The sequence below is a fragment of the Corvus cornix genome, chromosome 1A (assembly GCF_000738735.6).
Source record: "Corvus cornix cornix isolate S_Up_H32 chromosome 1A, ASM73873v5, whole genome shotgun sequence".
NCBI lineage: Eukaryota > Metazoa > Chordata > Aves > Passeriformes > Corvidae > Corvus > Corvus cornix.
Genome location: NC_047057.1, coordinates 48,477,792 through 48,500,499, shown reverse-complemented (window position 1 = coordinate 48,500,499; position 22,708 = coordinate 48,477,792). Strand labels below are relative to the sequence as shown.

At 44.6% G+C, this 22,708-nt stretch overlaps 1 protein-coding gene across 2 annotated transcripts in view; it reads right to left on the bottom strand.

Moving 5' to 3' along the window:
* The window catches only part of TCF20 (transcription factor 20), a 132,067-nt gene extending 115,837 nt beyond the window's left edge, over positions 1–16,230 (bottom strand). Inside the window, exons 1-2 of one of the 2 annotated variants that reach the window (XM_039570485.1) lie at positions 15,949–16,230; positions 4,436–4,546 (exon numbers count right to left, since the gene is read on the bottom strand). The gene's annotated coding sequence lies outside the window, so the exon portion shown is untranslated. The remainder of the gene's footprint in view (positions 1–4,435; positions 4,547–15,948) is intronic. The other variant, XM_039570488.1, reaches the window with a different exon arrangement.
* Between the last annotated feature and the right edge of the window lie 6,478 nt (positions 16,231–22,708).

Sequence of the window (22,708 nt, the reverse complement as noted above, 5' to 3'; positions counted from 1 at the left end):
ACTGCTGCTTGCAAGGCAGCACGCTGGACTAGATCACTGTAGCCTGGGTCATTTCATGAATTTGGAGGAATGGGGCTTCTAATCCACAGCAGGTAACTATGATGTGTGTTACAGCATGGTCCTGGCAATGGCTGCACCCTCAAAACCAATGGGATGATGGTGGCACAGGACAGGAATGAGAGGTGAGAAAATAAGAATTTCTTAGGCCATGCTACAGGCCTAAGAAAGGCTTGTATTAACTCTGTGTGCATGAAATCATGCAAAGAAAGGCAGTGGAGGATGCAACTAGGGTGGAGGGTATTTACTAAACTATGAGTGAGTATGGTCAGACATGTAAAATAGCATATGGCCTAACATATATGGTGATTATCTTAATTTACAGCAAAGAATGTCCCTGTTGATAATATATACAGTATCAAGTAAGTTTCTGATACACTGGACTGACACTAACTTAAGTGTCTGACGTCTGAAAGACTGTCCAGTTTATACTTTATTTAACATTTATTTGCATGCCTTACATATTTCGTTATTTCTATTTTTTGAATAGGAAAAGATCAGCTTGGTTTGGAACTGTGCAGATCGACAGGAATGCTTATTGTCCCATATTTAAAGCTACCAGATGCCTATCTCCCTTTTGGTTTGGGTTTTGGTTTGGGGTTTTGTTGTTGTTGTTACGGTTTGGGGGAGGGGGTGCGTTTGGAGATGTGGGGAAAAGAGGTATTAAGGGTTCAAAAATTAATGTCTCACAAAGTTCAAAATTAATGTCTCAACTTGTAACACACTTCCCCTCTCCCACAACACTGGTTGCAGAAGCTACCCACGGCTGACACCACTCATGAAGCTCCATATGGTTCTGCTTCCCTTCACTTTTCCTCAGCCTAACAAACTCTGGCACTGCTCAGATTTTCCTGGTCCTGAGGAAACAGGAGAGATTCCAGTTTCTCCTTCCTTTGCTTTTACAAAACTCCCATGGTGTTGCCTGTGAAAAACCTATTGTAATGGCAAAGCATAAAGGCAAACTTGTCTGAACACCACTGGTGGTGTAGAATTTTTCATACTGCATTCAATATTGGTAACAATTACTTACATTGCATTAGAGTTAAGGACTTCAGTAACATCAGGGCACCTCGAGCTCAGCACAACTTACACAAACAGCAACAAATATCTGTGCCTGACTAACAGGCTAGTAAAGTTTTTTAAGGTAGAAAGGCTTCAAAACAGATCGTCATTTTAAAGCACCCATGAGTTGACAACAGTTTGTACAATTATCACAAACCACTCAAAAAAAGCTTCCAGTACACCTGGGAAGTAACCATGTACACAGTAAGTACCCTGTATGCACCATAACTCAGCAAGTGCTTTTTGCAGCTCCCTTCTACACTCAGTCATGAAGGATATAGATCATTACAGCCTCCAGCTATAGAGCTTTAGCTCAGAGAGTAGCAGCTCACACTTTTAGCTCTGGAGATCCCCAGTTCAATCTGCTGCATGTCAGCCAAGAGGGCAGCTGTCATATAATTACAGCCACAACTTTGCATGTGAAAAAGTAGGGAGAGCGAACAGAGATCTTATTATAGAATTCTAGTTGCAACCTGCTGAACAGCTCCCTATTTAAAGTAACTTCTTGTAAAGAGGAGGGAGAGGGGGCCAAAAAAAAAAAGGAAAAAGAGGAAAGAGAATCTTCCAACTCAGATTCCCAATTCCCTCTGGAACAAACCAGTGCTGCTTTGCAGTCTTTTGTTACAAATACATATGTACACTAGATGAAGCACACAAGCGCAGAGCCAGGAGTAAGGCTCCTGACTTATCAGTCCAAAAAAGAGAAAAAGGAAGAAAAAATTCTCATTGCTGCAACTGAGGCATCTGAAGTCCAACAAGGCATCATAGTTTCTTTCTGAATTATAACCATCCCACAGCAGCCAACCCATTTAGTTATGCAATTTAAGTACTAAAATTTAACTTCAAGAAATCTTAAGTCAGTTACAACCTGTTTTCTTCAAACTGTACATACAAGCTCTCAGGAAAATTTAACAAGACAGAGAATACAGGAAAGAGTATGTTTGAAATACAAAGCTACAAACCATAGTGAAAAATTCCCTCTCAAATTAAAAGTTCTTTTAGTGAGTTCAACATAAAACAACTAGACCAAGTTTCCTCTCATCCATTCATCTTTCTGCAGATCCTTCTGCACACACAGAGTCATTTTTGAGCCAGACTTTTTTCCAAGCCAGGATAGTCAGAAACTAAATTTGAAATAATGTAATCCAGTTTTAAAGAAACATCTGTTTTCCCCCAACAACAATTCTAGAAATCTATTTCAAGCTTAAAATACAGATTCCTTGCAGAACATTCTTTTCTCCTTGACAGCCCCATCCATCCATCCATCCATCCATCCATCCCCCAGCAGTACAGAACCTGTGGGTCTCTCACTGCCTGAGGTGAATCAACCACTTTGGACCATGAGTAACAAATGGGAGCTAACTCTCCAACTTCCTGCAAACTACTTACTAAATACCACTTCAGAGGACCAATCTGACTCAAACTGTTCAACGCCTGCCTGCAAGAACACAGGCTTGCTGAAACACCTCAACTAGCTCATGCATGCTACACCACTGTCCCTCCAAAGCTACCTGAAACACAGTGCCATGCTTCCAACAAGATCTGAAGAAGTACCTAGTCCCCAGCCAAGCTGGAAGGTGTTCAGATAATTGCTAACACCAAGCACAAACCTGCAACAGTAAACTCCAGAACAGAATTCAGCAACACTTTGTACTTAAACCAGCTGAGTTCTCTGGTGACATCCTCTCATCAGCCTTGTTTCTGAAGGCCCATTTTCATTTGGCTCAGTCTTCTACTTCTCCCTTCAAGCATGACCTACTCAGGAAACACACAAACTAGCTGACCATCTCCCTCCCTCTAGAAGAGAGTAAGGGAGAGAATCAAGGACATGAAGCCCAGTTTTGAAGAAAGTTACATGCAGCTACATTTGGGGTTGATTACGGACATGCAGCAAAACCCTGGCTGGGCTCATCCCACAGGAGGAACCCATAAAAAGTTCACCTTCCCCTCACCTCCTGCAACCAAGGAAAGCTCACAAACATCTGAACCACACTTGTCCAACAAAAGCAGTACAACCCTATGCAGAGATGACTAAAATTATGCTATTTTCTGGTATTACTTCTGTGAATTCAGCAGTGCGAAAAGGTTCCAGATAGACATGCTCTGAAGACCCAAATCCTCTGCCTACCTTGAGAACTCATGCAGAGGAAACAGCAGCAGAACTTATACATACTTTTCTCATCTCTTCCAGCCTGCCAAGGCTGAAATGACTGACAAAGGTCCAAAATGAGGAACACACATAAATTATTAATATTGCGCTAGCACTCTCACTGTTGCTGTAACAGTCTAAAGACTTAACAGAGGCAGGCTCTGCAGGGAAATACTACTTTACTTCAAAATCATTCATTCAGGAAACCTACAGAGGAGAAAAGAATCATTCTGCAGCACACTGTCAAACCCCTCAGCTTTAAGACCCTTCATTTTTAAAGCAAAAGCAATTTTAACAAGAACAGGAAATTGATGTGAAGCGTAAGAAGCTTCAGATTTCAAGTGAGCAACACTGGAACAGCACTACTTCGAGACACAAATCCCAACACACAGATCTTCTCATGCCTGATCTGGAAAGTCCATCCCACTTCTGAGAGCCAGGTAAGTGTTCTGTTTCTGCAGCCTCTCTGCTGGAACAGCCAAGTGGCATACCAGCGAGAGGATAATGGGGAGCCATGCTCTACTAATTGGAAGGAAGCCAAAAAGCCACTTCAGTTTGCTCCTTGGATTGCAACCTGTGCTTTACACCCAAGCAAGGCTCCAGATTCACATTCCCACCAACCTTTTATTTCATTCCAGGTCTCATGCAGTACCTGCTGCCACAGTAGCCACGTGACCATAAGCAGTACATAGAGAGAAGCAGCTTCCTACTGATGTATATGCCTCCTCTTCCCTGTTGCAAGGGGAACAGTTTATGCAGGGGTATTAGTCTGTTTTACATTAATTTCAAGAACTAGGACAAACAACCTGAACATCTGACACTTCTGAAAAAAAGTTAAATTATTTTCATCTTTCTTAGTAATCAGAATAGATTTACTTTTCATTTAAAACACAAAATTTCCCTCCCAAAATATCTGAGGTAGTTACTGAAATGTCTTCTTTACCAAAGCCTGCATTCTCAAGATTATTAATAACATTTTGAATATAAAGAGGCACAACCTTGCTCCATACCAACAAAAAAAGAGAAAGCAGTCAAGTTTTCACACAGTGAAGCAACTAATTTTTAAACCAGTACTTTCTATTAAAAATTCTCTTAAAGATTTAAAACCCCAAAAAGGTTTCCAGTAACTCTAGACACTGATGGGGGCAAAGAAAAAACAGACCCTACCCCCAGCTGGATGGCATTCCTCTCTTTGGGTGCAATGTGGTAACACTTGATTGATGCATCTGATCCATTCCAAAACTCCAGGCGTTGCTTCAATCATCAATGGGTAGAATCCTATTGATTTTCAGGGGAAAAAAAAAGAAAAACAGAAAAACAGAGTAGAATATGGATACAAGACACATAGCACCTCACGTTTGTCTAGCAGATCCTGCTGATTTAGCTAGATCCATGATAATCAACAGATTAAAGACTGAGTTGATGGCAGAAACTCACAATTACCAGCCTAAGCCCCTATTTCCCTTCCACCCTCTTTCTGTCATCTCAGCTCAACCCAGGCTCTCAACACAACCTGGAACATTAGTCCCATACCAAAGGAAAATAAATAGGAATAGGGAAAGGAGTGGGAAGAGATAAACCAGGGTAAATAGGGATAGCATGAAAAGCCCACTGGCATGCAACCAAGAGCCTGCACAGGCCCTTGCTACAGCAGTAAAGAGGAGATCAAGCACGTACAAGGAGACAGCGGGAGAACAGATGTGAGAAGAAGGTTCAAGTGTCCCTGGGCTCAGGGGGTAAGAAATGGCAACAGAGAACAGCAGTGAGCCCCAGCAAAAACAGTGAGCTCAGCCTTCAGCAGCAGCACCAGGTGACCTGCTGGCTTGGTGTCTGCCGTGATAGGCATTTTTAGTATATCAATACTGATATTGTATGGTACGAGCAATGTCGTGTGAACCTTCCACATCAACTAAGGCTTCCCAGTCTGCCCATAAATTTATTTGGCTATCAGCCAAACCCAAATCCACCAACGCTAACCACTTTTGCTTGAAATAAGCCTCCACTTACAGTATTGCAACAAACAGCCGCTGCTGTTTCATTTCAGCGCTGATGAGAACTGCAAGCCCTAAGGACCCACAAACATAAGAGGCAGCACAATTCTAAAGGAATTTACTTGTTCCAGAAGCAGCCAGAAGGTGAGCATCTGACCCTTCCAGCTGGCCAGCTGACACATCAGACCAGCCCACATACCATTCATCCCATTCGAACCTGGAGTCTGGTACCTTCCCACCAGAAGTGGAAACCTGGCGGAATGGTCAGCAGGACATCAGGAAAATACGCCTGGCCTAGCTGACCAGCTGCCTGTTTGGGAATACGAGCTGCACAAAGGTCTTTGGACACCCTGTTCTCCCCTGGTTGTTCTTTATATCTGTTCTGTGTTCCCAAGTCTCAGGAAGATTATCAGCAGAGAAGTGCTGGGTGAGGAAAAGTAGGAAAGGCAAGAACAAACTGATGTACTGCAAAGGGCAGGAAGCAGCAGGTTGAAGATGGGACTTTACAGTAGGAAAACTGGCTGCTAGAGTGTAGAGCAGAATCTGGGAGGAACAGGAGGGGGCTGGTCACAGAAAAGAGGCAGGCGAAGGCTTGCTGCCGCAGGGAACAGGAAAAGCCTGTAGCCCCAGGCTGATAAATCAGATATTGCTGAAGTCTCACACCAGCCACTAAAGCCTCTAGCACTGACTGGGGGCTCAGCAACAAGCAGGATCTGCCACAAGTATGCCCACCCAACAGCTTCAGGTAGTCACTTAAGGTATCTCAGGTCCAGACCATTAAGTGCCCTGATGATAAGGACACAGACCTTGAATTCCACATGACAGGTCATGTGGAACTCACACAATGAGAAGGATACGCTGCTTTGCCCAGCCTTGACAAGGACCACACAGCTGCAGCTCGTGCCTCCCTTAGGCTCCTCAGAGCCAGCGGCTGCAATCCAGCCAGCCTGCCTTTGTAACCAACCCCCGCCCGCCAGGAGGGCCTGAACCCTGCACCATCAGCAGCGAAAGCACAAATCTCCACCTCATGCTCTAAATAATTAAACTCTGTGGGAGCATCAACAGACTCATAAAACTCTTACACAGACCAAGCCAGTCATTAATGGGGGTCAAAGATGAGCGCTCTATTTTTTTTAAGAGTGCTTTGATGCGTGGGGAGAGTGGTGAGAGATCTTCATTACCCTTCTCTGGTACCTGATGAATTTTTTCTTTCCTGCCTATCAACACCTCCTACTTCCACCTGAACCCCACACTGCTGGCAATCATCTGGACAGCCAGAGACAATTGGAAGGTGTGTTTGGGTGACATCTGTGCTAGCTGGTCACCTGCAAGCAGGGAAGCAAGGGGCCTCGCTGAGCAAAGCCAGGCTCTACCAGAGCCTCAGCTGGTGCTTATTATGAGGTTTGGGTTTCCCCAGGGCCAATGCAATGCTTAAAGTCATGCAAACCACAACCTCACACACCGTCTCCCCTACAGCAAGGCACGGAGCAGAGCACAAGCCAGTAAAATATGTCAGGATTATTAGCTTGGGCTCAGAGCCAGAGCTGGGAGCTGCCACAAGGGTAGGGAGGCTGCCTGCAGCCCTGCAGGTCAGCAGGAAGGAAGTGGAAGTCCCCTGACAGGGAAGGAGAGGCAGCACATAGGAAAGGCAAGCCACAGTTGAGAAAAGGTCACAGAAACACTCGTCTGACCCACCCCTTCTAGCCTTAAAAATATATATATATACACAACTACACATGTGAGCTTCTTGCTACTGTGCTTTGTTCAGACATTTTAAGGAGAGGTCTGCTCTTCCCATTCTATCTGCATTCCCTGATCCATGCCAGCTTTGGAAATGGTTCTTTAGGCTTTCCATCAATGAAAGCCTTGGGTGGAAAGAAGAGAAAGCAGGCAGTTTTGGGGAAAGGATCACCGCAACACAGAAACTCCCCCAGCAGCAGGCAGGGGGTGTTGGATGCTCTGTCGGCAGCTCCGATTCCAGCTTGCACCAGCCTAGCCTCTGCCTGCTTTCTCTGCTGCATTTGCTTTGTGTGGAAGAGAGGCCCCAGACTGGAAGTGGCTCCAGGATCTCTGCTACTGTGCCAAAAAAGTGACTGGTGTAGCAGGGCCAGCTTCTATTTATCAATTATAAGTAGAACTGATAGATGGCCTTCTTTCAGGTCACTAGTAACCTTCTCCCAACAAGTCCCAATACTTGGACATTCAGAGGGAAGTGAGATTTACACACACCACCAGCACTCATCTTTCCCAACATGGCAAAAGCAGCAGCTGTTACTTCCCTTGTTCTTGGAAGTAAGGGGGAAAATAGCTAGGACTCTTGAGCCTTGGCACCTCTTCCCTCCCACCCTTTCGCTACCAGAACCACTGTTACTATTCAGGGCAGAAGTGCTCCACAGGGCACACATTCCAGGGGGCTGAGCTATCCCACGTGGCCAGGCTCAAAATGGCAGACAGCGATGAATAGGATAATTAGAAAGTACAACAGCAACCACAACATAAAAACAAGCAGCTTCTATTACAAGAAACAGTTCTATGGCATGGTTAGATCCATCACCCCATATGCCAGGTTGTGGTGGTGCCTCAGGAGCCTGCTGCTATTATCTGCTCGCAATCACATTTCAGCCCGTCTTTCTGCTTAATGCTCGAAAAGCAAAGCTAATCAGATTCGCTCTCTCTTTCTGCTTAATATCTCCAGTTCCCAAGCATGCTCTGTACTGCTTCAACTGCTGTTCAAGTAACACTAGCCAGGAGCATGCAGTGAAAAAAAATAAAATGGAATTACCTATTAATTTTAGTCCTTCTTTGCGCCTATTTTGTCTAAAATTTCTTCTATACTTGAGCTTTGCAAACAAAAGTCAGGAAATTCCCATTTCCCCCTCTACGCCACACCCGGCTCCCATATGAGTTCCCTTCTTCAAACTGCTCCTCCAGTGGTATCTGGGCAATTAATTATAGCATAGACCTCTCAGGCTTCTCTCTTACTCTCTGGAATAGCTTTTTAAAATATTTCCTGGCTAGGAACCTCCAGATTAGGATGTCTTCTGCTGGCGCTGTAATAGCCCCTCTTTGTTAATCTATCTGAAATGACCATCACATGCTCTCCTACTCCCTCTCCCTGCAGTACTATTTAATTACTGCAGTTCTACATGGGAACCCTAACGTGCTCTCAGCATTTCAGGTCTGAGGACAAATAGGACCCCAAAACGGCTGCTTTTTTTACTGCATTCCTTCGCACTCCAAAGGGCAGCTGGAGTCAGCTACAAGACCTGGATCTTTACTAGAGCAACCGTTGCAAGAGCAGATAAGCTACCCCCCGGCAGGGCAGATTGCATGAAAATTCAGCAAGGTGATCCAGGAAGAGACTGGCTTACAGGAACACCCATCATCATAAGCCAGAGGAAAAGAGTCACCAATTACAAGCACAGTAGAAGATTTGCCAGAAGAACAACAACAACAACAACAACAAAATCAGCAAGTATTTACATGAGAAGAGAAAGAGATGTAGGTGGAAGATAAATCTGCCAGGATACATATCTCCATCCAGGAGGAGTGAAAAAAAGGGAGACTGCAGAGATGAAACCCCAGACAGCCCATGCATCTGTACACATCCCCCAGCTAATACCCACTACATCAATCAGAACAATGGCAGCTCCAGAGAAGACCTCCATAATCTAAGCTCCTTCACTAACATCTTCCCCAGAGGCTGCATGCTTGTGCAAAGGAATGGAAAAAACCCATACTTCTCAATGAGATTACTTCCAGCATTTTCTATATTGCTCCCACTCTTACAAATGTGTCTTTAAAAAAAATATTGCAGCTGGCTTATGTATGTGTCAGTTTAAAAAAAACCCCAAACACAGCCTTGAAAACAAAGACACTTTGTATTCACCATATCCAGTGGCATCATTATTTAATATCAATGCACTGATTCTTTCCTTTATTCACTCCATCCTTGGAACACAAACCCACTGTAACAGCCACCCAGTGTATAATCTTACCATGCAATGCGACACAACCCTATAATAACCTTTCTTTTGCCATGTCTTTGACTACCAATGAGAAGAATTTAGGTTTACATGTTTCAAAAACCCAACCCAACCAACTACAGTACAGCATGAAACAAATCTCTAACTCTCAAAGCTGAAGCAAATTCCCTCATCCCTCCCAATGACTTTCCTTACTTGAAAATGGCTGCACAAACATTTCTAATTTGTGCACCACACCAATTGCAACCTGCCCCTCCTGCCAAGTACAGCTGCTGGGTCAGTCCACACATGCACAGACTCACTGCATCCTGCTGCCTCTGGCACACTGCTCTTCACTGACATCATTTCCACCTTCATGCTGTAGAAAATTCACCAGACAGGCACTGTTTCTGCTCCTTTAGCCATAAGGCAATTGCTGTAGGCCAACAGATGCCTCCATCTCATCTCCAAATGCACACTCCAACCTGCACTGTGCCCCAGCTAAGCAGATGCTTGGGCACGTGTCTCATTGGACACACGTCCTCCCTGCAGCCACCACGGGCTAATGCAGTTACACCGATCCATCAGTGGCAAAGCCGAGGCAGAAACACCATCCCTGCCAGTCAGCAGAAGCAAAGTTCGCCTTGGCCAGTTCCCATGGAGCCAGAGCTTCATCTCACCCCTGGAACAAGATGGCACTACATGGTTCTACAATACCACAGCAATGTCCCACAAGGCCTTCCCAATTTCCGCTAGTGTCTGAAAATTAGCTAGGCAGTAGCATCTGGAACAACTGCAAGCCACAGTTCGGAGATGGAGAGACTTCTTCCTGGTGCTGTGGTACCCAGCTTCAGGCCTGGCTCACCATGGCATGCAGAAAATTCTCCAGATGTCTCCTCTCCTTGTCATTTACCCCAGACCACCTGGTCCCACCAGCTCCAGGGGTCTCGGTCCAAACAGCCACCATCACCAGGTTTGGGGAAGCTCTTTTACAAACTTGGCCTACAGCTATCCCAGCAGGCAGTTTCCTTTTGCCCTCATAAAGAATGATTACAGCTACTATTTTTTGAACCCATAAATAATAATACATGAGCCTAACAATAATAATTCTTAGGCTCACAGCAATGAGCTCTCAGGAACTACAGTATATCTCTGATTGTAGAGGCAGTGAAACTCAACCTTTTCGCCTTTTTTCCCCCTTTTGAAAATACTGCTTGGGAATGAAGTCAGCATCTGGAGGCACACGAGTATATCTGAGGGAAAGAAGAGGTGCAGGGGGGAAGGGAGGGATCTGAAAATGAAGGCTGAGGGCGAGGCTTCACATTACAACTGAACCAGGCTAATAGGTCACTGCTGCCAAAAAAGGGGGGCCCCATTTTCACCTTTCTTTCATTCCTTACCTTTCACTGCTGGCAAAACAAATCTCACCCCTCCTGCACGGCAGCTCTGATACGAGTCTGAACCTGGTGAGCAGGTTCAGCTCTCTGTCCCAGGAGAAAACAATTCACTTTTTTATGGTTTTGGGCAAGTCAGCTTTCTGAAAGCTGAACAAGCTGTATCCACAAGGCAAGGAATATGGCCCCAGAGCCAGGAGCAAGGCACGATCACCCCCCTTAGGAGGAGCGAGTGGTTAGATTGGGTCAGCCACAGCAAGAAAACCCATCCTAACCCACATGAAACCGCAGTTTCATCCAACAAGGATACTGGTCAGCACAAAACAAGTGGCCTAGCTGAAAAGCCTGCAACAGAAGTGTTTGCTAGTAATCTTAAAACAGGTAGTTTTACCTGTTATTAAGGTGTCCTTACCAGTAGCATTTATGAAGGCATCCATGCAGATAAAAAACAACACTAAAACTGAGCAGAACTAAACTACACAGAAAATACAAGAGGTACTGCAGGATTTCCAATAATCATCTTCCCTATTTCTAAATTGGGCTCTGTTATTATCAAACAAGATGGCTGCCTTCATCACTATGTTAAAAAAATGTCTGTTTTCATTACTAACTTAACAGTTAGTTTCAGGGTGCATTTTTCTTTTCCCATTAGCTTCTACATCATCAGATGAACAAAAATAATGCTTTTCTTTTATTAAAAAAACCCAAGCCCATATTAACTCCACTGTCTTTATTTCTCTCCACCTCCTCTGCTCAATTACTAGAAGCAATTTACCGACAATAAATGTAACTTCACAGCTGCCTGTATGAAGTATTCTCTTCACTTTATAGATGAGGTTACAGGCTATACAGAAATTAATATCAGCAAGGTCTACTTCAAAGCTGGATAATCAAGAGGAACAGATGCACTCTTAAAGAATACAGATCATGACTGTACTCTAGCAAAACCAGCAATAAAGAATTAAGAATGTTGCCAGTTGGATATAAATTCTTTGAATGTATCTGCTTAAACACAGTAACAAACAAAAGCTTGCTTTGAGGTTTTCCTTGGGTTTATTCTGTTACTATTAGGAACAACATCATGAGATTTCAGACTTACCACTCACAGACCAAACATGCTCGCTTTACTAGTAAACATTGCTCAACTGCTTACCTCATGGACTCAAAGAGGGTCTCTTCCCAGTTGGTGCATGATCACCAGGAATCTGCAGCTAGAAACTCTGTACATAATTTTAATCAATATAGATAAGCAAGCCAGGAGAGAGTCCAGTGTTTTCTGACATAGCCTCATGGGCTTTGGCAGAGCTAGGAGGAGCAAGAACCTGTATCTTTTGTTAAAACTGCCAGCCGTGACTATGAAAAAGCACTGGGAGTAGCAACACTAAAGGGGAAAAAAAAAATCCAAAGGTGCAGTTTTGTGCAGGCACTCTTCTGATGATAACTGCTCCTTAAGGCTTAATAAAAATGCACAGCCAACTTGTCTTCTTCCACACATTATCAGAGCTCAGAAATAGAACCTGAGTCTAGTTATACAACTCAGCAGGCACAGCTTCTCCTAGGAAGCAACCACCACTGGCATGCAGGTACTCCAAAGGCTGAGTCATCTCAACAGGCCCTTCAAGGGAAAATAATCCTATTAAGAATTGGTGGGTTGGCATTGAAGTCAAAAAGGAGTGTTAATTTTGGCAGTTAATTACACTGGTTCCACTCCATCCATTTTCTACCAAACCTAACACCTGTAGGTTAGTAACTTTACCACACTTCTCCATCCACCCCCAAGGTCCTTTCTTGACACCATCCCCTCTTTAGCCAGCAACCAGCCTGTCATTGCCCGTGTTTCCTTATCCCTGACTAACACAAACTAGTATTTGTACAATCACAGAGCTTGAAAAACTAATTTAGGACTTAGGCCTTCATTTTTAGCCCGTGTACAAATACCTTCACCTGAGAACAGGCTACAGCACTCCCCCCTCTCCCGAACTCTTCCTAAGGGGATGGACTGAGAAAGAAACCAGTGGCTTAGGTCGAGAATTTTATTTTTGAGACTGGTAGATCTGTTGTGGAGACTGATCCACTGATATTTTTTTCTAATATAAGGGACATATAAAATGCCTAGAATTTGATATCTGCTTTTTAATTAAATTGAAATAAGTAAATCACAGCCTGTTGCCATGGAGAATGAACAGACACAGCCTCTTGACTCCAGGGCAGGATCAAGCAGGAAAGGCAGACAAGGCTGTGAAATTAAAAACACCTATTTTAAAGCAAATGGTCTTGATAATTAGCAAAAAACGTGGCATAGGGAAATAATATAACCATATGGCAGGAAGTGGTTTTCAAGGTGAACTGCAAAGCCGTTTTAAATAAACGAATAAACTGCTGGAACTGCTGGGTCACCCACAGAATCATATATGCAGGATTAAACATGATTTGAAAAATACACTGAAAAATAGCAATTAGCTCTTCTTTCACTTTGCTGCCTATAGCCTGCATCTGTGTCTGTTCTTATTTTTAAGGACTTGTTTCAAGCAATTAATGCTTGCACCTATTTGCAGTTACCAGAGAGTCATCAAATTCAGACATTTTCAAAAGCCTTGCTGTTTACCCTGAAGCTAGAACCAAGTTTATGGGACATAAAACCTTTTATCGCTTACTCAGTGTCATCACACAATCCTGGTCAGGTCATCAGACACTAAAAATCATTCCTGAATCTGTGCATCCTTGTTATGACTTCCATGACAAAGTGACTTTGGAGGGAATTTGCCCTCCACACACCATGTGCCCCATCCTGTGCTATACTTCTCAAGAAGCACAGCTCAGAGAGAGTCAAAAGGTAACTCTGGTTTATCAGTGGGAGGCTGATAGCGGATCCACGCTTGGCTGGTGGACAAGAGCCTCACACACTCCCTTCCCAGTTTGTCTGGAGCACAGGACATCAAAATATTCCACCCCTTTTAAGATACTTCTGCTCTGCTCAGATCTAAAAGGGCCGCAGCAAGGAAACTCCCTCATCACCTTTGTGATCCCAGCCAGGGCAAATCTGAGCAAGACTATCTAACCATTTCCAGTGAGCATGTGGCCAAAGTGCATCAAATTCGTAACAGCTTAAAATACTTGAAATAAATTCTACCTGATGACTCAGTTTCAAAAATGTGCTGTACATTTTTTTGAAGGGAAGGGACAGATGAACTAACTTTCACTTCAAACATCCCATCCGCTCTAGAGAAAAAGCCAACCTTTTCTCCTATTTTGTGAAGACACAAGTTGTCAGCCACAGTCATTCAGTCTTCCACAGCAGTTAATGATCCATGTGAAACAAACTCTCAGGGTCTCAGATCAGACCCTTGTGATACAGTTAGTTGGTTACATTTAAAACCAGTCACATTCTCAACCCCCAGCAGTATAACTTGAGCTGGCTATTGACAAGTTACCTTCTGTTTTCCACCATGACCAAGAAACACCCACAAGCTGAGGAGAGTTGGGACGGGAATCTTGGGAAAAGAAAGAGTTGTGGAAAAATGCACAATTAAAATTAGTATTCTCTGTTTTCACAGTTTTGCCCAGTTTTGGAACATTTGCTGCTTTGACTGAAGTCACGCTGCTTAAGATGTTTGGCTTCCATTAAAAATAAACTCCAGGTCCAAGCCTGCATGAAGATAAGCATACTCTTGCAAATCTGGTTCACCCTGAAAGACACCAGTTCCTTAAAAATGGGGTGGGGGCAGTACATGTGGGCTACTTCACAGTCTTGGAACAGTCGAGGCTAACAGCAGTATCTGCCCAACCTCTTTGCTCACGCACCCCACTTCTTTTCAAACCCTGCAGTGAGAGGAGCTGTGAAACACCTCAGGACGCATCAGCTGCACTGGAAAGTGCTACACACCCTTGGCTTCCTCACTGCCCACCACCTTCCCTGGCATGCCATCAGTTTCCTACTGCTTGAACCACAGTCGTGCAATACCACCCGAACACAAATGGCTTTGCCAGACACTGTTTCTGCCCTCACAGGCACCTTGCACATAGAGGGCAGCAGGTGGCTTGTTTCTCCTCACCTCATAGTTCTACTTATGTTTAATTTTGACTTAAAGAGATTTAACACAATCATAAAGGCTGGCCAAGCATCTCCCTTTGAAAGGGAACTGCGTTTTCTTCTCCATCCCACAAGCCAAGATAACCATGCAGAGGAAGACTCCTTCCCAGGGACACTCCCAGTTGGACAGAGCCAGGGTTTAGGGGCGCCTCTGTTAGAACTCAAGCCAGTGGCCACTTGGCACATGAAGGAAGATGCTAACCATGCCCAGGAGAGATTATTTTCATATCACAGCATACAGTTACCAAAAATAAAAGCAAGCCAAAATAAAAACAAAAAAATCAAAACAAACCCAACAAAACAAAACAACCCCCCAACAACAACCAAGAAAACACCCACTTCAACAACAACCAAAACCAAACAAAAAAAACCCACACCATCCCTCACACTGTTCCCTTCAGCAGCATCACACTGAACCGTACACACAATAGAGGGGCCAAGCACCCTGCCCAGGCTGTCCACAGATCCTCATTCCCATCACCCGTGTCACTTCCCTGTAAGCCCCTCCTGCACTCCCAGCAAAAATCCCCAGGACCTCCTTCACCCACCCACAAACTTCTCCTGATATCTATGCCCCCGGGACCCCTTGAAGCCCCACAAGCCGGAGAGAAGGCTTCCCAAACAAGCAGAGACTTCAGACGCCAGCCTTGCTGGGGTGATTTTTCCCCGGCCGTGTGGCTGCCGGGGCTCCCAGCGGGAGTTTCCAGCCGTAAACCTCGGCGGCTCGAGGAGCGTGTGGCACACGTGCGCGCCCGCCACTGTCAACAACTTCCAGCCACTGTCCCAGTGGGCAAGTCTCGGTGGGCGGGGGGCTGCCTACCACCGCCAGCAGTGATCTGACTTGGGAAAGGACGCTCGTAAGCAGGACAGCTCTTTAACAAAAATAAAGATCACCTTAATATTTTCTTTAACAGCCAGAAAGGTCACGACGTGGAGGTCCATAAGGGGGGAGGGGAAAGAGATGGGTGAGGGGAGGGGAAGGAGGGGGGTGGCAACGCACAAACCCCCACGGTTTTAACTGTTTGATTTCCGTAAAAAATGAAATCACATGAAGGAATTGGAGATTAACGAGACGGACAGACCCCCACGCGCGGGGGCTGCCCGAGCCCCCGCCCGCCCTTCACACGCGGGAAGGCGGCGGAGGGAGCCGGGGGAGGGGGGCTGTGTAAAACAAATAACACCCCCACCAAACGCCGCACACACCAGGGTCACACACACACACACCCCCGCCGCCGCTTACCTGTGCGGGCCGGCGGCCCTCAGGGTCCCATGGCAGCCCCGTCCCGCCCCGCCCCGCCCCGTCCCGCGGCGGGCACAGGAGCTCCCGAGTCTTTGTTGCGCGGAGGGGAACGGGAACGGGAGCGGGTCCTGTCAGCTCATGTGACGCGGAGGTCTCGGTCTCCGCTGCTCCTCCTTGCTGCTCTCCCCTGCCCGCCCTCCACCGGCGCTCAGCGCAGGCCCCGCAACCGGGCGCGGGTCTCAGGCCCGACTGGCTGCTGGCGGAGCGGCGGCGGCGGGGGAGGAGGAGCCGGCGGCGGGGCGGGCTCCGCGGCGGGGCCGGGCGCGGAGGAGGGCGAGGAGGGCTCTGGCAGCGGAGCGCTGCCTGCCTGGAGCGGGAGGCGGCGGGGCCGGGCGGGCGCTGCCCTGCGGGCCGTCCTGCCCCCCGCGCCAGAGCCCCCGCTCTGGGAGTGGTAACACGGAGCCCCGAGCAGGGGGTTTGTTCCCCTCCTGAGGCTGCTGGTGGTGCGCTTGGGGCCCTGATGCACAGGCCCGGGCCTGCTGCAGCAGTCAGCAAAGTAAATAAAAACGTAATTATGTGCTTTCTAGTTGGGGCTCGCAATGAAAGAGAGGAAAACCCCTCGTTTTCTCGAGAAGAGATCTGAGAAATAGCAGTACTGCATCAGATCAGCATCCTGCCTTTGCGAGTGCTGAACAGACAAACCCTAGTAGTCGGCTACAAGAAACAAACCATGACGCTGCCCCAGAAGACTACCCCCATGACCATGATCCTGTGGTCAGGCACTTCCCAATAGCTGGGGTCTTCGTATTTAACAGGATTTTTTTTTTTTAATTTATTCAGTATTTTTCGTTTTGAACCATTCAAAAATTTTATGTCTGCTCCATCATGCAGCAAGCATCCAGTTTTCTTCTTCAGAGAGCATTTAGTCATCTCCTTTTGTCTGCCAAACTCTAAGAAGAGGGCAGAGAGTACCTTCCTGCATGTCTTTAAAACCCCAATAGGCCATTTTTCTTCCCAATCCAAGACTGAAAAACAACACCACCAAGCCAGGCCTTGTAGAGGAAGCACAGGTGACATTTCTACCAAAAATGCAGACAGCTCAGGAAACCTCGGATTCCCTCATCAAATACAACCACCAATTCAATGAGGAGATTCCCTGCTGTCCCAAGATTGCACCTCCACTGGAATCAGCTTCCTAGACACCACAACTGACATTAAAAGTGGCACCCCACAAGGCAGCACATACACAGGAACCTACAGACCATCAAACTTGCTCTATAAAGCGGATGCAGTTAGACCAGCAGTCATTCACAACACAAGGCTGTGAGATTCAGCCAGTCCTGCAGATACTGTTACACCTGAGGGGAACACTGGTGATCTGCTCTATCCATGAAAGTTACTCTTCCATAAAATAGATACAAATTTACTACAATAAAGATATGACAGCAACAAACAGCAATTTTGGAAAATAACTTTTCAAGGAATCAAGGTTTATTTGGTGTTCATCTAATGCTACCAAAATTTACAGGGACTGGCAGTCTCTAACCACATTAGCTTTCTGCCAATCTGTTTTTCTGCTTTTTATTTTACAGTCTCTGCTGTAGCATTCTCTCCTGCAACCACGTGCTCCTACTAGTGATAATACTCCATGCTAAAATCCACACATAAAATAATCTCTTAAACTACCGGCTCTGAAAGGGTGTGTTTCCCCCCATGTCTCTCCTCCTAACCTTCAGGCTCTCCCTTTTGCAACTCATTACAGGACGCAAATCCACAGATGCAAATGTAAGAAATAGAATCAGATATCACCAGAGCATCAAATATGAAATACGTCAGTACTGCTCCACAGACAGCATAATCAGTGCCCTTTCTCCCATAGCAAATCTGCCGAAATTCTTTGTTCCTGCACATACTTGTCCCAGATCTCTACAGTTCATCACTTCATCCAGCACATGAGATACCCCCACAGGAACCATGTGAATGAAACTAAATAATTGCTGTCTTACAACGAGCACATACAGTCACCCAGTAAAGGACATTAGGGGAGTATTTGTCAGACAGCAACAACTTGAACACCTCAATCCTTATCCCAAAGGAGACCAAAACCTTCCCAAAAGCTAAAGCTTGGCATTAAAACTTATAATCCCTTGATACTAAAGCTATGGATTTAAGGGAGATGTTGCCTGCCTAGCCTGTTACAGCCTCCCCGCTGACCTCTCCTTTGTCACCAGCACAAACAGCCCTTTTTCGCTAGTGGTCCATCAGAGAACCAGCAGCCTGTCAGTCACCGCTGTTTACACCCTTTTCCACTTCATAGGTGCTCCTTTTTTTTTCCTCAAGTGGTCCAATTGATTAACATAATTTTAAACCAAGAGCAAGTGCATCTAACCTGTAGTTAGCTTGAATATTGCTGCTTTCTGACAGATCTGATAAAAAGACCCTGAGCCCAATAGCTTGTTTGCTTTTTCTAGCTCTATCAGTTGATCTAATACAAGATATTACCTTTCACCACAAACCTTGCTTCCCTAGGATCTTTATACCATCATGGCTACAATACCATTTTAATGTCTTGCCTTAACTGATTCTTCCATATTCTCTTATCCATGAAGTAGAATATGATAAAATGTATTCCCTTCTGTATCAGTTCTTCCACTGTTTTCATAAACATAACATCCAAGTACCTTCTAGGACTACATTAGCTGATCTGACTACCATCTGTCATATGAAGGGTTTGGTTTTTTTATTTTTTTTGTTCTCTCCCCAGGAAGAAAATTATGCATGGAGCAAAGTTTTGATTTTGTGATGGTTTCATCCCCTTTCCTCTATTCATGTTGTTTATACCATAGAAAATGAGGACAATGACAGTTTATGTGATAGATAGACCTTATTTCCCAAGGAAGCTAATTTCAGAGCGTTGAGCCACCCATAGAAATAGACCCCCGCACAAAGCAACATTTTACTATGTTATTCCCCACCAAAGAAAAGCTAATCCATATTCTTGACATTTGGGACAGAAACTTCCTAAGGAAAGAACAGCATTTTCCTTTCTCCAGAAAAAGAGTTTCAACCTGTGATCCTCAGTGTGCGACGTTTAAACAGATTGTGGCAGATTATTAACACACAGGCCAGCGCTCTATACAGTTATAAATAGGAAAATCTGGAAACCAAAAAGAGTAACACGCCTTTTAATTGCGCCGAGGCAGATTATCATAGGACAGCTTGGAAGGGAAATGGTGGAGACAGACTATTTCATGCTAAAAAAATAGAGGGAATTTACTTATGTGTAAGGAATCACACTGCTGTTCCTCAAAGAGGAACCCTGAATGATCCCACGTGTCTACAAAGGCAGTAGGTACAACATACGAGCTACTGAAAGACAGAAACTGAGGTGAAGAGAGGAATCATCTGTGCTCAAGCACTGAAAGCAGAAATGCCAGAAGACCTCGGGGAGACAGTAGACAGCAGATTTAATATGTTTTTGCAATGTGATATGGCAGCAAAAATCATGCAGTTAATTTAATTTGGAGTTGTAAAGGCAGAGACCTCTTCTCAGAGATATAGGCAATAGTCCCATTTTTTAATATAGCAGTGAGACCGCAGTTCGAAGACATGTTTAGTTCTGGACAACGCAGTGCTAGCTAGATGTCAACAACTTGGAGGGAAATAAAAAAAGAGGAACATAAAAAGCTGGAAGGGATTACAGCACGTGTAGGTTGGCCAAATAACAACTGTGAAGAGCATCACGGGAATTGCATATGAGAACTTCAGGGGCGCAGAAGCACCAGGGAGCGAGAAAGACTGTTTAGGGTTGTCTGAGTGAATATAAATGGTATAAATGTAAAGTAAATTAAGTAAAGGAAACATTAATCTACAAGACTGCAAGATGGGATCCCACAGGAGCTCCCAACACTTGATTCACAAAAGACTATGGAGCAAAGCATGCAAGAAACCACTAAAGAAACTCTGACTGCAGGAAAAGATTACATGAGGACAGTATGTCTTTGGGACCACGGAACTGCTCACTGACTGGGACATCTGCAGAGCAATAGCTCTCAGCCCAGTATATGGAAATCTCCTTTTTCCACACCATTGCTGGAGATGCTTATAGACCAAAATAACTATGTGGGTAAGCATGGATGGAGTCTTGTACTCAGAGGGGTTGTGGGGGGGAAGGTCTGTTGTCAGAATTTTTCCTTTTTATCGCTATGATTTCCTAGAGATGTCACTGGCTCATCTTCTGGAAAAAACAGCAGTGATGTTCTAATATACATTCACTTGGATTACACAGACCTTTGAGTAGATGTCTTGGACAGCACTAACCTCTTCCAAGAAGTCTGTGGCATCCAGATACAGCAGTTAATTGGAATGAAAAAAAAACCTTAATATTCCATAATTAGAGGGATGATACCAAGATAGGATATAACATAGGAAAGCTTGTATCCATAACACCTTTACATCACATTGTGCCATCATATATTCTAGCCTGCCTGTCATACAGAAAAAGAGACCTGACAGTGTAACATGTTGCTTCCAAGCAAGGGCTGATATACCATGTGACTGCTCAGCCTGGATGTACAACACGCTCATTGCTGGGGGGGGAAAAAAACAGGAAAAAATTTTTAAAAGCCCAAACAATTTAATAAATGTTCTATAGGGAGTCTGAATGGTTTATTTGGCTTTTTTGTTGCTGTTTTTTTGTTTGATTGGGGGTTTTTTTTTGGTCTTTATTTTTTTAACACTGCCCTTTAGGGAGGCATGTGCAGTGATCATTATCAGTTCATCCATACACAAAGCACACAAAGGTATAGTCCCCCATAAGTGTTGACCTTAAATTGCCTTTCTCTACATAGAAATGTCATGATCTTCATGAAGGAAACCTTTCTGCTTATTTGTGTAAATGAAAAACATGGCCTAACAGACACAAACATACAGCAAATATAAGTGTACTAATATTTGACGTAATCTTGTAAGGAATTGCTGAAGCATATGCTAAAATTAATTCATCACACCCCCCCCCCCCCCCCAGTTTATCACAAACCTGTGACTGTTTTGTTTGCACTTTGCTTAATGGTCCATCTTTCTCAGGACAACATATGTTAAAAATCTCTCTGTAATTTCATGCTCCTACCTTGCAGACCATGCTTAAAGAAAAGAAAAAAAAATAAGAAAAAATTTCTTTTAAATGTAGCTCTTGTCTAAGTACTCGGACAGGCACTGTCAGGCTCTGAAAATTCAAGATTAATCAAGCAATTAAGAATTGATATCTAGTGACTTATCATGACTGGAAATGAGAGATGCTGCATTCATTTTAGCTCTGCAAGAACCCAAAATAGCTAACCTGATTTTTATGGACAGCAAGATTATTTTAAATCTTTTGGGGAGAACAGTCACAATTCCTTCTATTAAAGTGGTTCTTTCAGAACCACCATCTGCATTTTGCACATTCCTTAGCAAAGGGCCTGTCTGTACAGAGGGCCATGCTGGAAGAGCTGCTGTACTTCACCCTGTCTTTACCTGAATGAGTCTGAAAGTGTACAGAAATCCCAAGAGCAGGAGCCAAGATGAAGTTTTGCTTTCTCTCCCCCATATGCCAGCATAACACTGCACTGCACTGCTTGAATAAACACAACTGAGCAGGAATTACATAACCTCAACACTGTGGTTTCCTTTAAACATTAAAAAGAATGGCAAGCATTTCCATCCACGTAATTACCAACATTATCACCTCTCCTCACACCTCTTTGTCCAGCATCTAATTGTTGTGATGGTAGAGACTTCCATGCCTCCCTTCCTTGGGAGTGGAGAGAGCCCTTGCAACTCAGCTGCAGTCATCTGCTTTCCCCTCCATGAGCTCAGGAACTTCTTCAGCAATCAGAAAGACTTCATGGATTGGAGGAGCAACAGCTCAGCACATTCCCTCTACAAACATTTATTTGGGGAACTACAGCATACATATTTGGGCTTTCTATGGTAATTTGGATCTGATGAGCTTTCCTTATTGCCAAAATGGTGGATGCCTCTGTAAAAGAGAGGAGTAATTTCTTCTGCAGCTTTGCTACCTCAGCAAACAGACCTCAGCTAGGCAGATGTGAGTCTGATTGATACCTGCATGAGAAATCAAAAATGAAAAGCGAAGTACTGCAGAACCCAGTGCTGGTGACTCAGGAAGAAACTTTCTTTTTCCCTAAACTATAAGTAGCTCAGCAGCTCTTACTTACCCAGCTACTGCCTTCTTCCTGGACAGCCTGATACAAATAAGAGCATAGAAACCTGAATTCTGTTCCAGACTTCACCTCTGATGCTCTGCAGTTTTGGAAAAGTCATTTAAGCTCCTGAGTCTCCATTTTTTCCATGCATGAAGCTGAAATGACAAACTGAGCCTTGCAAGAACTTCTGAAACCTTTGATTTTAACAGCACATGTCAGTGCCAAAAGCACCATTACGGGCATTACAGCACTAATTCTCTCTCAGGGGAGGGAAGCTCATTGTGCCACAGGTATTTTGGATACAATTATTGCCCCTGGAAGTGCTCAGATATCATTGCACAAAATTGTAGGCAGATGAATCTTTCAGATGGGACAGAAACCAGAGGCCCTGACAGGTTATTAAAAGACATAACGTTTTGAAGAAGCCCATATGTTAGCTTTTTCATGTTCACCCTGTTCCAATTTGGATAATTACGTTCTAACTCCTTAAAGCAGGGTGGCTGACCTGCCTGGCCCTACCAGCTGTATATCCAAATCTTCATGTGGCCTAGAGC